Source organism: Zootermopsis nevadensis, unplaced genomic scaffold, assembly GCF_977971745.1.
Source record: "Zootermopsis nevadensis isolate Lab colony 2312 unplaced genomic scaffold, Znev_1.0 Znev_ptg000045l, whole genome shotgun sequence".
Classification (NCBI taxonomy): domain Eukaryota; kingdom Metazoa; phylum Arthropoda; class Insecta; order Blattodea; family Termopsidae; genus Zootermopsis; species Zootermopsis nevadensis.
Genome location: NW_028259177.1, coordinates 3,201,115 through 3,217,627, shown reverse-complemented (window position 1 = coordinate 3,217,627; position 16,513 = coordinate 3,201,115). Strand labels below are relative to the sequence as shown.

At 35.1% G+C, this 16,513-nt stretch overlaps 1 long non-coding RNA gene across 21 annotated transcripts in view; it reads right to left on the bottom strand.

The window, feature by feature from the left end:
• The window catches only part of LOC147871654 (uncharacterized), a 309,056-nt gene that overhangs the window by 146,877 nt on the left and 145,666 nt on the right, over positions 1-16,513 (bottom strand). For 4 of the 21 annotated variants that reach the window (XR_015538512.1, XR_015538516.1, XR_015538503.1 and 1 more), the window contains 3 exons: positions 10,478-10,744; positions 9,791-9,964; positions 7,259-7,897 (listed from right to left, as the gene is read on the bottom strand). The exons of 8 other annotated variants lie outside the window; for them this stretch is intronic. This is a non-coding gene — a long non-coding RNA (uncharacterized LOC147871654). Of the gene's footprint in view, positions 1-7,258; positions 7,898-9,790; positions 9,965-10,292; positions 10,745-11,879; positions 13,697-16,513 lie in introns of those variants that run through there. 9 more of the 21 variants (XR_015538504.1, XR_015538518.1, XR_015538507.1 and 6 more) reach the window with 7 other exon arrangements.

Genomic DNA, 16,513 nt, shown 5'->3' with positions numbered 1-16,513 from the left:
TATGCTTATACAAGACAAGAAGTGATCCGCTAAGCATTTTGTGTGAAAGCAAATAAACATTGTTATTGATACTGTAACTTAGTGATAAATTTATAAACAATTTATTCTTTTATTTAGTTGACATGTAACCACCAAGAATAATTTAGTTGATGCATTAGAAAACATGAGATCCTTATTTTTATTGGCAGAAATATAACACCAAATATATAGTCTACGTGTTGGTAAATTTTACATTACAACTGTCCGCATTGGCTAATCATATCTTTGTTGACAGTCTCCGAAAAGAATAAATAATATCGTGGATCTTAAGCGACATTATTATTCACTTGAAAATGGAAAATAAACGTATTTATGTGCAGATATATGTTATTTTTAAGGACGGTGATAGTTAGCTTTTAGACAGTTTTCATTTCAAGTCATCATTAATATTATAAAACCATAATTATTCACACATAGATATATTTATATATTATTTTAATTTTTGTCCCGCGCTGTAGCCGCGTGGTCTGAGGCATCATGCTTCGGACCGGTGATACGGAATGCGCGCTGGTTCGAGTCTCGGGGAAAGAAATTTCTCATGAGATTTTCGACCGGTGTATGGGACCAGCGCCAACCCAGCATCGTGAGGAAATTGGGGAGCTACAATAAGTAGCGTAATCCGGTCATGAAAACTAGCAATGGCTGGGGGTTCGTCGTGCTGACCACACGTCACCCTATATCTGGTTGGATGATCGTTCACCTCTGCTTAGGCATGTGAACGTGAGACCAGCAGTCAAGCTAGTCGGCTTTGGCTCTCTGGAGCTGTTACACCACGGATCTATTTATTTTATTTATTTATTTTATTTTAATTTTTAACATGTCCTGAACATCAAAACAGTGCACGTTTACACAATAATGTAATTTTAACCTTAGTGATCTACACATAAACCATTTCTGTTTAATTAATTTCATTGTTATATTTTGCACTCACGATTAATTAATTTCAATGTATCCACAACAGGGTTGCTCAGAATATTTTTTCCCTTTTCGCATCAGTTTATTCCAAAATCATGTTAAATGCGGCCCGCGGGCCGGAACTCACGCACTCCTGATTCAGTCAATATGTATCACAATAATAGATTATTTAGTTTACAAGTAACTCATGCTCACAGTGTCTTACCTCACTCCACACCACAGTGCCACTTCCTTTGCCTTCATACTCTTGAGTATCTGAAGTTCACGAATGATTGATGATAGGTTCTAAAGCTTTATCCGAAAGCCCACAGAATAATGATGCTAATAACCGCGAATCTGAAGGATTTCCCACGAGATCTTTACTAGAGGTGTCACAAGTTTCATTAGCCTTACCTACTGGTATAGCTGGAACATTTTTATCAGGTATAAGCACTCTATATCCCGGATCCAAACTTTGTGGTTATCTAGCCATTGCCAAAAAGAAGGTCCTCGAGAGAGAAAAGAGTCATATAACAGTGACAGTATGTCGGTTGGCTGAACACTTTGAAGCTGAATCTCGTCTAATAACTTTCACAAACTAAGTGATGTGTAAGGAAATAGTCGATATTTTATCTGATTAACATACAATTATTGGAGTGATTAAGTCAAGGAGTATGAGATCTGCAAGGCTTTTAGCACTAAAGAAGGAAATAAGAAATTGGTACAAAATTTGCAGTGCATATAGAAAACTCGAAAGATGTAGGCGTAGAAGGGACAACACTACTAAAGTGAATATTATGTAAATCTATTTGTGATTTGAATTGGGGTAATCTAACTCAGAGTAGAGAATGATCGATTCTTGTAACAAAATAATGAATTCGTTTTTCAAACATTGCTGGGAAGTTTCTGACAAACTGAGCCTACTATCAGCATCTTAAGAAGGACTCCGTTTCAGGGACTTAGTATATAATTACCAAGCCGATGAATAAATATACTTTGTGGACAATAAAGGTGACGTGTAAATTCAATTAGCTAATATATTCATAGTTTCTCACCTCATATATCTATTCTTAGAGTGCAGTACCAAAAAATAAAAATGATTAACTTTTTATTTTAGCGAAGTTTGATATGGGTCGGTGATAAAACAATTATTCTTGCAAAATTATAAACCCTCTTAAAATTTATAACAGAAAATACTAATTTTAAACTTAATGCACTGCTCTTAACTAAATACAAATTACTTTCGACAAAATTGATAGCACTTGTACACGATTTCAATTACGTCTGTCTAAACGGAGGAAACCGTAAGGAGAAGGTAAGTTACAATAATTAATTAAATAAAAACATTAAAGAGATAAAGCGAAGGGTATGGATTGGTAACTGTAATAGAGGACATTTCTTATTCCGTGACATCCAAATGTTTATTGCTCGCTGAAATATAATTACTTCTGAAAGAAACTCGTATTTTAGAATCGTATAAAAATGCATTTGTTGAAAAGCAAAGTTACATCTGCACCTTTTTATTTACATAAAACATAACTAAAGAACCAAACGTAAAAAATGTAGTGGAATTTGTACAGGAAATTCATTTGCTTTTTAAATTTATAGGTTATATTTTTAAAGATGTGTTGAGACATGTTCTGTAATGGAGTGAAATGAATAGACCTGTAAAATGCGATAATAAAATTCGTGTGTAAGCATCCGAGTCGGAAGGGAAATTTCAACTAAACTCTGTTCTGCATGCTTAGTAAGTGTGATATGCAAATCACTCTGACTGGCTAACTGATGCATTACCATTAACCATGAATTTTATAAAATATTTATATTGAACTTTCTGGTCATCCGAATGGATGATTATATATTTTATTCCCAATTCGTTAGGCGTTGTGCCCACAGGGTTCGAACTGATTATAAAACTATACATTTTGTTTTAATATCTTATTTGCTGTATACATTTTTCTTCATTTGTTTCTGGCCCTTTGTTCAGAAACATGGCTGTATAATACCATGGGCAAACCCATAAATTCCGGAGCATTTAAACAAGTGAGAATCCTGTAGCATATAAGGCTCCTTTGTGATGTGAATAAAACATGTACATGTAATTCGCTATGCCCTGTAACATTCTGGCTGTGTTGACTTATCGGAAGAAAACAATGCCCCTATATGTATCCCCGAATATAGAGACTCTACATTCATCCGCAACACTGTGACATAGACAGAATACTACACGGCAGAGCAACACTAAAGAAAACCGTGTGTGTTTCAGATTACTCATTTACTCTTGACACAAACTTTTCATCTGAACACTTTAATTGTTCACCATAACGATAAGAGGCATGGGATGCGACGACTCTCTACTGATAATTTTAAGTAGGTTATTTGTTACATTTTCAATTGTGTAAAGATAATTGTCTTCTGAGATGTTGCACCATGCAGTCTGCTAGAAGTTTACCGACGTTTTCTAACGTTCTTCCTGTCTCTAAAACGTTGGTAAATTTTCTTCACCACGCTACATCTAAGAAAGCAGCCATCATCATCCTCGCCAACATGGAGATCTGAAATATCACCTTTTAAATTGTACGTGCTAACGGTATTTCAGTTCCGGCACTATAATGCAGGAAAGCTCATAATTTATTGCAGTTTTCTCAACCGGTGGGCCGCGAGATTTTGTCAAGTGCCACGCATGAATTCGGATAGAACAATTTCAATAAATATTAAAAATCAAAATATTAAATAATTTTAATATTACATTATTAGTTTATCCGTAATTGAAAATATTTTAATAATTAGTTAAAGCATAAACTTACATTAATTAGTGGCAATGGTAGTAACAATGTAATTTTTATGGTAGTGTTACATCAGTGGGTATGTATGTTCCTCACCTAACTCCTTACCGTAAATGAATTCGTATGGACTTCGTTTATCGACAAAATCCGCTACGATCATAAAGAATCTAAGTTTGTATGAGCAATATTTTGGGTCGCTCAATTTTACTAAAGTTGTGTCATCTGTTGGAATAATTTTCGCCGAAAACAATAATAATTACGAATAGTGCCCTTAAAATGAGGAGATTAGTTACAAGAAACATTAAAACAAAAACTTGCTTAGAAATTGGTGTATTCCGATAAATGTTAGATCCATTTTGAGATTCTATTTTGCAGAAAGAAAACTGTACCGCGAGGATCTAAAGGTCAAGTACCACTGATTTAAATGCGCCGTACCTATTAACTCCTCGAAGAGAAAGGCAAAGTTATAATAAACCGAACATAAATTACCGTATTTCCTACAATTTAAGACGCCATTGATTTGAGTAAATAATATATTTTTAGGGAAAAAACAATATACCCATTCTTAGACGCCATCTAATGGAAGACGCACCCACGCCATCAAATGGAAGAACCAAGCTGATTTCAGGAATTTTAAAATAAGTAAAGTGCGTACTAAAATCTAGGAAATATGTAAATATTGTATTAGGGAATTAAATTAACGAAGAGCAAGTTTGGTGGATTACTAACCAAGCGTGGAAGATATTCGAAATGCATTAAAATTTATAGTCGTCTTTGTGCGTTCTTGCCTGTCAAATGTTTGTTTCCACTTTGTTGCACCAAAACAAACTAACTACAATTATTTTAACAACTGTAACAAGTGTAGTATATAATACGGTTCGGGTTTACTGACGATTTCTACTTGTATTCAACTTTGGCAAATGAATATTCATTGGTGTTGTTAAAATTCAATTCTGCGTGTAATAAATTATTCTTGTAACGAATTTAATGTTCTTGAACAAATGTAATGTTCACTTGGACGCAACAATTAACTGGTTAACTAACATATCATTGTTGCAGGTAATCGCTGAACTCAAGTTTCGGAGAAATGGTTTAGAAAATGAGAATCATTTTTGTTAAACGCAATCCATTCTCTTCTAGTTTGGGTTTGTAAACGCATTTAACCACATTCATTTAATCATTTTGATACTCAGGGCCAAAGTAACTTCATTTTAATAGATCGAAGGTGTTTTCCCAGAGCATAAATTACATATTGTGTGTGTAACGACGTGGAATGATTTAAATACTTAAATTGTGTTGGATATTAGAGTTATCATTTTCAAACCAAATTATGTCTCTGAGTTGTCGAAGTATATTGTGGAAACCGAGATACGACGTTGATGACATATTAGTCTGAAGACAGATATCTTCAGACTTACCTCCGTAAAAACCTAAAAACCTATGTAATATATTCGTTCAATTATATGTCGGGCAGCCCGTTACTTTACATGCTTCAGATCCCAAACCGTTTAACGGATTTGGTAAAATTTAGCACTAAAATAAATTAAAATTGTTCAGCGAAATTTACTTGAGCTAGATTGGCCTATTCTTCTTCTTATAATTATTATTACTTACTGGGCCACCTAAGAGGCTCCATACCTTGAAAAATTGATAGACAATGTCGGACACTGCCGCAGTTATTTTTGTGAAAACGTCAATCGTGTGTAGTATATTGAAATTAAACAAACATTTTGTTTTGAATCGTTTAATTCAATTGCAACTTACATTTATTGAATACAGGGTAGTGGTATGAGAAGTAGGATACATATGGCTTTGAAATTATTTGAATAACTCTTGCAAATGTTAAATCTACAGAAGCTTTCCCTTGCGTGGTTCGTTTGTCCACATCATTCACTAGTTCAAGTTTAAAGAATTTCTGAAGGTATGCACGTAAGAGTTCCAAATTTTCGTCACATTTTTATAAATGATTATTTCGTAATTGGTACACATCCATACTTGACCCAGGCTCGTCAGATGCCGCCTGAGTTGTCCGAGCGCGCTTACGTTGCCTATATTCGCGGCAGTACTGCGCATTGGTTTTGGGTCCGGGCCCGGCGTTTTCCGTGTCATTCTCTTTGGAATTTTGTGCTCTACGCATTCGTGTCCGATTTTTGTAATTCTGGTTTTACTTTTCCCTCATATATCGCGACATTTTAAGAAAATCGGGGAATTTTCAAACCTTTTAAAATTCACAGCCTCGTATCTTTTTGAGTTTTTGAGATACACACTTGGAGGCAGGATGAGTTGTGACATATACACTCCTCTTCAAAACTACACTTGTTTCATTCAGATCGGATAATTAGTCTCTGAGATATGATCCCGTTTATGGACACGTGTCGAATCCGGAAAGTCGAAAATCGTTGGTTCACTTTGCGCGTGCGCAGTTCGCGACGTCCGGCCGCCACGAATGTCGGAGCGGTACTGGCACAAACTTTCATCCTTCCTCTTTAAAACGAGACTAAGATGGCGGAGCTATGTCCATTTTTAGCCGAGTTATTGAAGTTTGAAATTACTTCGACAGAAACTGTCGGTCATTTGGGCGCGATTGCCTCCCCTCACCCGGCATCGATTTTAAAGACGTTTTCACCTCAAAATCCCAGAAACTTCCTTACACCCAAATCTTACCACAAACCGACGTTGACTCCCCCACAGCTTCAGAAACCTGGCTTTCCTACAGCCTTCTTACTCTGAGTGCTTGCTACTTCGGGGACATTGCCCAACAGGCCTCACCTCTCACCCCCTTGCCCACTTTCACTTAAATTCCTTATCTTTGCTTTTGCTGTGTTTGGAAGCCATTAGACTACAAACTGTAGGGGTTAGAAAACACGGGGCTAGCCATCGACGGACTGCTAGTTGTCACTTGGCCTATTACATAGCTAGACGAAATCCAGAACCTGCAAATCATTGACTAAGTCCGGCTTCCTCCACAAAGGGCTCCCCAAGATTGGAAATACCACCCGTGAAGACAGAAATTTCCCCAGAATTCATTATCACTAGTTGGTCTCACGTATCTCCTCTGTCGTGTCTTGGCTTGCAGGCCTAGCCAGGCTCCAGCTTCCAGCATCCTGGTTGCAACGGTGTGGCCCAGGTTATTGTACAAACACACTGTCACCACAGTGTGCGCCATGGTAATTGCCAGAACACATTAATGCAACAATATGCACGGAATTCGCTGTTGGGTAAAATTATTGCAACAACAACCTCGAATCTCATTATTTTAACACAACCTTAAACACCATTCTCGCTTATGATCGCCCGAACAACCTCAACGGCTACGATGTGGGGTGAAAAACGCTCTCGGAATTTCAATGCACTTCAAAAAGGATTCCATTACAGTTTTGTTCTTACCATTATTATAGTCATTATATTCTCTATTTCAAATCAAGTAATTAAAGAATACACTTGGATGTAAATTCTTTCTTATATTTCTAACTCCTTTTTCCCCTCACAATTTTTTCTGTTGCTGTTGTGTATCGGTTTGTAAGAGAAAACACGCTGAATGACGTAAATGGATGTTTATTGTTTACAAGGTTTTTAACTATGGCGTAGTAAATAATATAAATAATATATGACGTCACAACCTTTGGTTCTTAACATCAATATATTGGATATGATTAGTATTCGTTTCTTTCAGTGAATTAATTTTAATCTGTCCTGTTGTGTTGAAGATGAATGCAGATTAGTGTAAGTAATACATAAGTAATATATTGTTAGAATATATAAGACAGAAATAATATTATTTAAAATAAACTCACTTCGAAGGTAACAAGGAGAAGCAACAAATAGTTTAGAAATACCACGTGCACTACAAAACCAGCATCTATTATACAGGTTTTAATAAATATATCTTTAAATATCTAAAAAGTTATAAACGTTTGAATAGAATGAATCGATATAATAAAAAAGATTAGTTTTAATTTAGAAAATGTCGATAGAACATACAAGCGTGCTTCTTTTCATATTTTAAAAAGTATCTTCCTTAGAATGTAGTTATGTGATATTGATTTGGAGACTTCAATCTCTGAAGCCAAGGCTGTCGATATCTGTGTAGATATTAATCAGATCCGGGATTTCAATATAAATTCTGCTTTATCTCCTGCCAGTTATTCACTTCCACTTTAAAGTCTTCGTGTGGATTCCTGTACAAAAAAGCAGAAAAACTCAATTATACGATGCTACATTCACAGTAATAATTGTATTGGCAAAATCACTTGCGACTAAGTAAGTTTAGAAAATCTAAGTCTACAACGTACATAATTGCCTTCACTTGCCGCAGAGGACTGCCTGAAGTATAGAATTTGTGTATTATAAATACTATTGTAATGCATGTTCGTAAAGCTAACAAGTCGCCTGCTACATAATAAAATCATTTTTCCTCAAGTCCTCCAGACGACAGTACCTTCAAAGACTAACACGTACATATTCGTCTTAAATTCAGTAATTAATTATTCATTGATTCGTTAAATGCTAATTTACTCCATCTCTCCCAATCTTTCATAACCACATTTGTTATGCAGTGACTATTCTCCTGCCTACGATATTATTAACACTACCATAAGTCTATAAAGTACTGCTCGTGTCATTTAAAACCTGGAAACGATGGTCTGAGAGAGGCATTTTGCATTTCTCTGAACACGATATACGTATATTTGGCAAATTTGGAAGAACTCAGATAACTTGTGTTATCATGTAATATGTTTAAATTGTGTTTCCATTATGGAGACTAGAGACAGACTATATACGTGGCAAATACGCTATCTATAACCCCGTTTGTCTGGAAACGACTTACTTCCCACTCCTCGGATTCTACTGTACAGCCAGTGGAATTAAACAAGGGCTTGAACTACGACTACTTCAGACATCCAATAACTGGTGGTGACGGTGATGTATGAATAACAGTTATTAAATCACCGTTGTTAATATGTCCCTGATTGCTACTTGCATTGAGAGGTGTGTGAGTAGCAACACCCTATAGTAGATAGTAGGCGACAATAGTCTGTCAAACTTTTGGTCATAAATTCTGCTTCTCTGTACTCGTTTTCTGCTTCAAATTGACCTCTTAAAAATGAGATTGAAAAAAGACTTATTTTCTGTAACGTCCGTTATCGAATCAGACATTTATTAAACGTATTTTGATGATTTTGCGTGTATGATAACTTATAAATCAGTGGAATAAATTCTGATATGGAAGTATTTGAATATAACTCTCCGACTTGTCATCCATCGCTTATACTTGTGTTACATGAATTTTACTACAAAAATTAAATTATATTTCCCCAAGGATAATCTTACATTTTCTACTAAAGTATAAAACGTCTTATTGACTTTATTGTCAAAATGAAGTACTATGCATATCTGAACTCCCACATGAAGGAAGAGTGTCAGAGAAGCTTGAATTTAATTTACAATTCTCGTAGTCAGTTGAAAGAGAGAAGGAATAATAATTCAATTTTCTAGCGTGCTTCCCACAGAACAAAGTGCTAGATCAACACACGAAGCAGTTACATATTCATTTCTGATGTAGAATATTTCAATTAAATTTTAATAAGATTGTTTTATTCTTAGATTATATAGGAAACTGCTTCCACAAAAGAGGCTATAAAGAGTTTAATAAGGCAGGTCGATAATAAATATCAAGGGGGTTAATATTTGGAAGGAGACAGTTATAGTCTATTTAAAATATTGATATTCGCTGGAAACGCTGAGGAAAATCATGACAACACTCAAGGAAGGCCGTAACTTGGCCGAGTTTAGAATATGGTATATCTCAAATACAATTTTCTGGAGTTACCGCTGTACCAAACTGTTCGGTAAAATCATAGTTCCATATAAAATATGCAACTGGTATTAAAGCTCAGGCGAGCAGAAGTATGAACTTCAATACTGAAAATAATAAGAATGATTAACAATGTCATAGTAGTTAGTCTCTATTCATTTATGCTGGGTATTACAAAGGAATATCACGTGTCTAACATTATTGTATTGCTTTCATATGAATGCTAGGGCGATTTCTCTCTCATCGTCCGCCGTACCTTCCTATTTCACAGTAAGTGTTGTCAGATTCATCTTACATTGTCTTTCATACTTCTATGAACATAGAGTGTCAACCAATGTTAACACATTTCCCATTCGCAGTTGGAGACGCAATGTAATTTATTCCTGCACTCAGAACACATGGTTTCGTCGTCTCAAATCCAAACATTCGTCTACAAAAAGAAATCACAATTTGAATTACAAACTCACAGTGAAGCAACATTTTAAATTAGTTATACTGAAAACAGGAAAATGTTTATTTACTCAAAATACTTTGATCTGTGAAGAGAGAATATATCAAGAAAAGAGAAAATTAATATAAATATTGCCAGCATCTTCATTTCGAAAAATGTTTCCATAATCTATGAAGACACTTTTAAAGGACTCGTGTAATCATAAGCAGCAGATAATGATGTAAAATATTCAATGTTGCACAGTATCAGCCACGTGGTAACCTGTCCATCGTCATAAAAAAAGTGATGTTTGTATTGCTCTCGAGTTGACATAAAGCAAATTTATTTATTAGTCCTTTTACATATTACCCGCATTTAAATGAGTACGAAGTCGACTAAATAGTAAAGTTTGTTTAAAGCTTTTCATGCAAGAGACAGTAAACAAAATACGATTTTAAAACTGTATAAAATGTCACTTTTCAGCATCACTCCTCTACATCAGACTTTATTTACCTGTCTTTTATATTAAGTAGCTTCATTTTATAAAAGAATTGATTACACTGTCTTGATTCAGCCAGTAGAACCGCGTTTGTAAATGCAGACTGAGTCGCGCGAATGTAAATTTGGCATCATAGACTTCGGTGTTCCTGTCGCACGTGGTACAAACGAATCGAACTCCTACCTCCTTGGCACTGTTGTAGCTTGGCTGCGTCTTCTGCCGCTTAGTTCTTACACCATTTCCTCTTCACAAAGTAGTCTTCTGGACCGTGACACAGTGTACTGTAACCCAGAAAAATCACAATCAGATCTGTCACAGCTGTCAAAACCTCACATCTCATCGCTCTCTTTGTTTACTTAGAATTGCTTGGTTTTCATTTATCTCTTCCTTTTACCACTTCTTCAATTTGTCCATCTTCTATCCCATACTCTTTCTATGCCTTTCTTTGTATCTTTCGATTTCTTCGCTTTTCTTCTTTTTCCCTTCATCTCATCATCCATCACACATTCGTTTCCTTCCTTCCACTTTATTTTTCGTTCTTACTAACCTTTTATTCAATAGCGTCAAAATTATCTTTTTTCTTCTCTCGTTTTCCCTTTATGTCTATATATCTTTATATTCCTCCATTCTGCCTTTCTCTCTTTCTACGCTTCCTTCTTCAGCTTTCCTTTCTGTTAGGTGTGAATTGAGGCAACTGGCCCCAGACCTACTGTCACAGTAAACGTCTCCATTTGATCGTTTCCTTTCGTTTATTTCTTAGGTCAACGAGTGTCAATACAGGGTTAGTCTAAATGATGTTCCCGATTTGAAAGACACGCTACTCACGTTTAAAAATTCAGATGCACAAAATTGATACCGATGAAAAGAGAAACTCTCCAAGATTTGTTTCAGTACATCACAGATGTTCAATGTGAACCCCCTTGGTAACTCGGCACACATCCAACCTGTAGTCGAGTTCCTCCCAGACACGTTGCAGCATATCATGATCGATTGCTGCAATGACTGCTGTGATACGCGCTCGCAGATCAAGCAAGGTCTGTGATAAGGGTGGCACGAATACTCTATCTTTGACGAACCCCCACAGAAAGAAATCACAGGGCGTCAGGTCCGGTGAACGTAGAAATCCAGAACGCAAAAGCTCCCCTGTCTTCGATGGCAGCCATTTTCTCTCATATCGCTCCTGGCGGCGAACAGTGTTACTACGCGGCCGCGAAGTATACCAACAATAAACTTGGAGAGTTTCTCTTTCGATCGGTACCAATTTTGTGCATCTGAATTTCATTAAACGTGAGTAACATGTGTTTCAAATCTGGAACATCATTTAGACTAGCCGTGTATATTATAAGGGCTGTGGTTACAACAATACCAGCTACAAAACAACAATAGTACTATACGGTGTCTTGTCTATATACTCACATTCATTACCTTCCATTGAAAAACTCTGCTCTGTCAGTTACTTGATAGACTGTACTTCTGGCCAGTTTTCTTTGGATTTCGCAGTTTACTCGCTATTTTACGAAAAAAGAAGGAAAAATATGAAACTTGCTTTCAGTGTAGTAACTGTTATCTTGGATATGTATACCTTTATATTTAAAAATGATTTGCTTCTCTCTCACTTGTAATGATATTCGGACAAGAATTTTATGTCTGTACATTTAATATAATTCTAGCTTGTGTACGTGTGTTAATACCTGTGTATCTCCCCTTAATAAGGTATAATAATTCCAACTATACTAAATCTGGTTTTAAATCCAACAGTTCAGCAGCATGCATTTCAGATTTTATAAGTTAGTCCGCTTCAGGAATGTCCACTAATTTACTAGAACAGTTCTTTCACCTGTTTCCATTACTATGGAGCTGAGGAAACAGGTCGCCGTTTTCAACCATTATAAAGTCTTTCCTGTTTTGGCATGTCTTCTAATATTAATTTAGGGCTCATGACAAAAATCCTTTAATTGATTTACTGTTTGGTTTAAATCACTGACTGTCATTTAGATAATCTCTTTTTGTTTCTCAACTCTCGGTTTTCTTCACGTTTTGGACTGATATTATATATTTAGTTACACTCTTCGTTGATATAAATTTTATGTCACAAGTAACTGAACAATGTAAAGGCACGCTCGGATAAATCTATGATGAAGGTATCTTAATCACCGCCTATGTTTATTTAGTTTTACAGAATATTACATAACCCTTCATTCCCAGTTCCATTGAACTATAGAACAATCAGAAACGAAATCGAACATATAAGTTATTAACACAATAAGGCCAAGCTTCTTATACCAATTAATATATTTTCATTTTTGCTACACATTTTTCCCTATGATATATGTTAGTATAACACAGTTTGTATTTGATTCGTATGTAAATATTACTAGGAATAATTTGTAAATTGAAATATCGAAATTTAAAAGCCAAAACAAATTATTACGCCATATCGCAACACCGATTCTTGGAAATTTTAAATAAAAATTAATTTACACTAATATCTCTTTGTACTGAAGCTTACGACGTTAAAAAGCCGGGCTGGTATAAAGGAAACTTTATGCCAACACGTAACATAAGGAAAACTTTCGTCTTATTTGTGGGAATACGAACAACCGCTCAGTTCATTGAAAAGATGAACATGGTCTATACAAGCTCTTAACTTGTTGGGTCTTTTTCATGCTAAAACTTTCTCCGTCTCATTTATAGTCCTTTCATGTTATGTTGCACTTCAAGTATATATAAACTTAAATGTTCTTCCTTTTCGTGGAATATTTCAAGTAATACAGATGTCAGCAAGCTTGAACGCGTTGAGGGTATGTTTTTATCTCACTGTTACAGTTGTTTCTGACCTCAACCTTATTGCAGAGTGATTTAAAATATATAAATTTCCACAACCTTCGCCTAAAGAGACGTCACTTAGATATGCTTCTCTTGTTAATATATTCAAAGAATATAATAAATTCTGTCTTCTTGGTCGAAACTTTAGAAACCGCGACATTTAGAGATTTTCCTTTGTATACAGTTGGTTCTTCAGGTAAGAGTTGCACATCCACTGGATGTGTATCCTCAGCAAATACAGTGTGCAGAAATGTTGGCGCTTGAGCGCATTATACACTAATAATTTTCTGTTAGTATTCTCGCTTGAACTTTATTTTGTGTGGTATAATTATGAAATCATAATTATACTTTGTTTAATGTTATTTCGTTTGCATTTATTAATTTTTGTTTTGTGTTGTATCTGTTCTTGGTCATTCTGTTGTTGATGTAGCACTAAAAATAATAAATTTAATTTTTATTATTAGCTGCATTGAATTGTCTATAAAAGTGGCACGTAAATAAATAAATAATTTAAATAAATTATTATGCAAACAATTATTTCACTGCTCTGACATCATGTACTCTTCCGCTTACAAACAAAACACGATTAATAAAGCCATCTGATATATGTATATCTTAATTATTGCCAGCCTAACGTCTCGGACATACTAGTGTAAACTATGCTCACTTGTCTTTCACTCTACATAAATTCGCTTCACAGAATACAATTCATTTGTATTTACGTCGGCATGCTCAACACCGTCCTTGTAAGTAGAAAAAATCATTATGCATACTCTTAAAAAGTCTTTTTGATTACTTGGCGACTGTATAAAATGAAGATCTGATAGAACTAAGTGTGGATATGGTTGAAAATTACGGATGATTAGACTGCGACGGAACAAGGGAGAAGATAACCCTACATCAAAACACAACCCTGGCACAGGCCTGAGAGAGCTGGGAGAAATCACTTTATACATAGAAAGTAAAACATTTTACGGATTTAATTGTAGAAATGAAAATAAAGAATTCTTGGAGAGATATCAGGTTCTTATGGCTGCACGTAATAAGATGACATTCTTCTGGGTTGTTGCACAGTAACGTCTAGTAGACGATAGCTCACGTTTCAGACGCACAATGCTGATTAAGGCATCAAACACCCCTGAAACGTAAGTGAATTTCTACCAGACTACAAGAGGCAACTACTCAGAAGACAGCGATCTGAAGGAATTCTTATTTGCCAGGACATTCATTATGCTAACAATAAATACGTATTTCAGCCGGAAAAGGAAACGTTAAATAACCATTAACTAAATTTACAAGGTACTTTGAATTGTTTTATGGCAAACATTTACATTCATAGCTTTCAAACGAAAGTATAAAATTACACAGAGGAGTAGAGACAAAAGTAAAAACTATTCTAAAACTCAGCAATTAAATTTGCCAGCTGATGTCAGCAATCGGACGCCACACATTTTTACTTATTTCAGATGACTGTACTGAACCTGATGGTTAAAAGAGGTGATTGATGACTTATTGAACCGTTAACTTGAACGTGAATTTGCTGTGTGCCATACCATAACGACGGTATTGCCCAAACTTAAGAATACAAGTGTTTAAGGTCTCTAGACAATTAAAAAGAAATGTTTCTGCCACACGTCGTCCTTTTCTCTCTTTGGTTTGTGACAGGTGTCGTCAAAATTGTACAAGAATAAGAAACATTTTTTAACAATAAACTTACAACGTAACATTTTATTCAGCTGCATTATATTTCTTATTCAAATTATCCCCAAAATATCTTTTATACCAACGCCATCTTTTCCAGTTAATATATTTTATTATTTATATATTTATTAAGACGTTAATATACTACAATAACTCTATAGCCTCTCCATAAAGAAATACTGACCTTTTTTACAATAACCTCATGCATGAATAAGAAGAATGCTAAATATTTATAATTAATGGACGTAAACTGTAATTAAAAGCGATATTTTAATATAAATAGTTAGAAATAACCATAATGTCGATAAATTATAATGTACTGAATACAACTATCAGATATTTATTTTCATATAAGAGTACAATTATAATACTTTAGAGATTAGCTTAAAACATTGCTCATGGCACGATAAGTGTTTGGCAGTTAGCGAGATGAGTCAACACATACATACAGACTTTTTGGTTTATTTTGGCTGATGTTCATAAAGAGCCACCCGCGACTGGCGAGCAGCCTGTTGCGAACCCGAAGAGTAGGAATGAAGAAGATACTTAATTTTCTTTATGACTGGACTCGAATCTCCAAATTCCAATGTAATGTGAAAATTAATAATCATTATTTCTTTTTCCTAAATGAATATGATTATCCTAAACTTATTTCTGAATATCAGAATACGGGACAACGCAAATAACCGACACGATAGTATATTTACGGGCTTCTTACATATTTCCTCTAAGTCTTAATTGTGCCATTAGCATCAGCGAAAATAATTAGTTTTCAAGGTTTCTGTTAGTCTAAAATTTTTCTAAAAATTGTCAGTGTTCCTGCACGCCACATTGCACTGGTTAACAGTAAGTCATGGAGTAGGAGTTTGGGTGTAGGTAATAAGATAGCAGTCGTAAATTAATTGGCCAATCAGTGAGTGTAATAAACAAAAGATTTTCTGAGGATGCGATGTAATTGTTTTGGTTTGCACTGTTATAAACAATCTCGAATTAAATTTAAGTGAAATGTATTACAATTTAAGACAAGTTTCTGCTTTCCCTGCACTATTCAATTGTTCCATTTCATAAAACAAACACACCGCTGATGTCTCAAGTGTCCAATGATCGTGAATTGGGACTTTGGGTGTTTTGTAAAACCACGCAGAATTTAAAACCCTAGACGCCTAACTAAAATATAAATAATGGTATTATATATCCTGATAATTTTTACTCGATAATGTAACAACAGCTGGAAAGTGAGACTTAACAGACAGAGCAGTTGAACACACAATATACTTAATATTGTGTTTAAATGCAACCTGTAGGAAAATTCGAATAGGTAAATATTTATCTGACTCATTTTCCATAAAGAACGGTCCAAAACAAGGAGATGCTTTGTCTCCCTTGCTCTTTAACTTTGCGCTAGAATATGCCATTAGGAAAGTCCAAGATAGGCAGGAAGGTTTGCAGTTGAATGGGACACATCGGCTATTGGCATTTGCTGATGATGATAATTTATTGGGGGACGATATAAATACAATAAA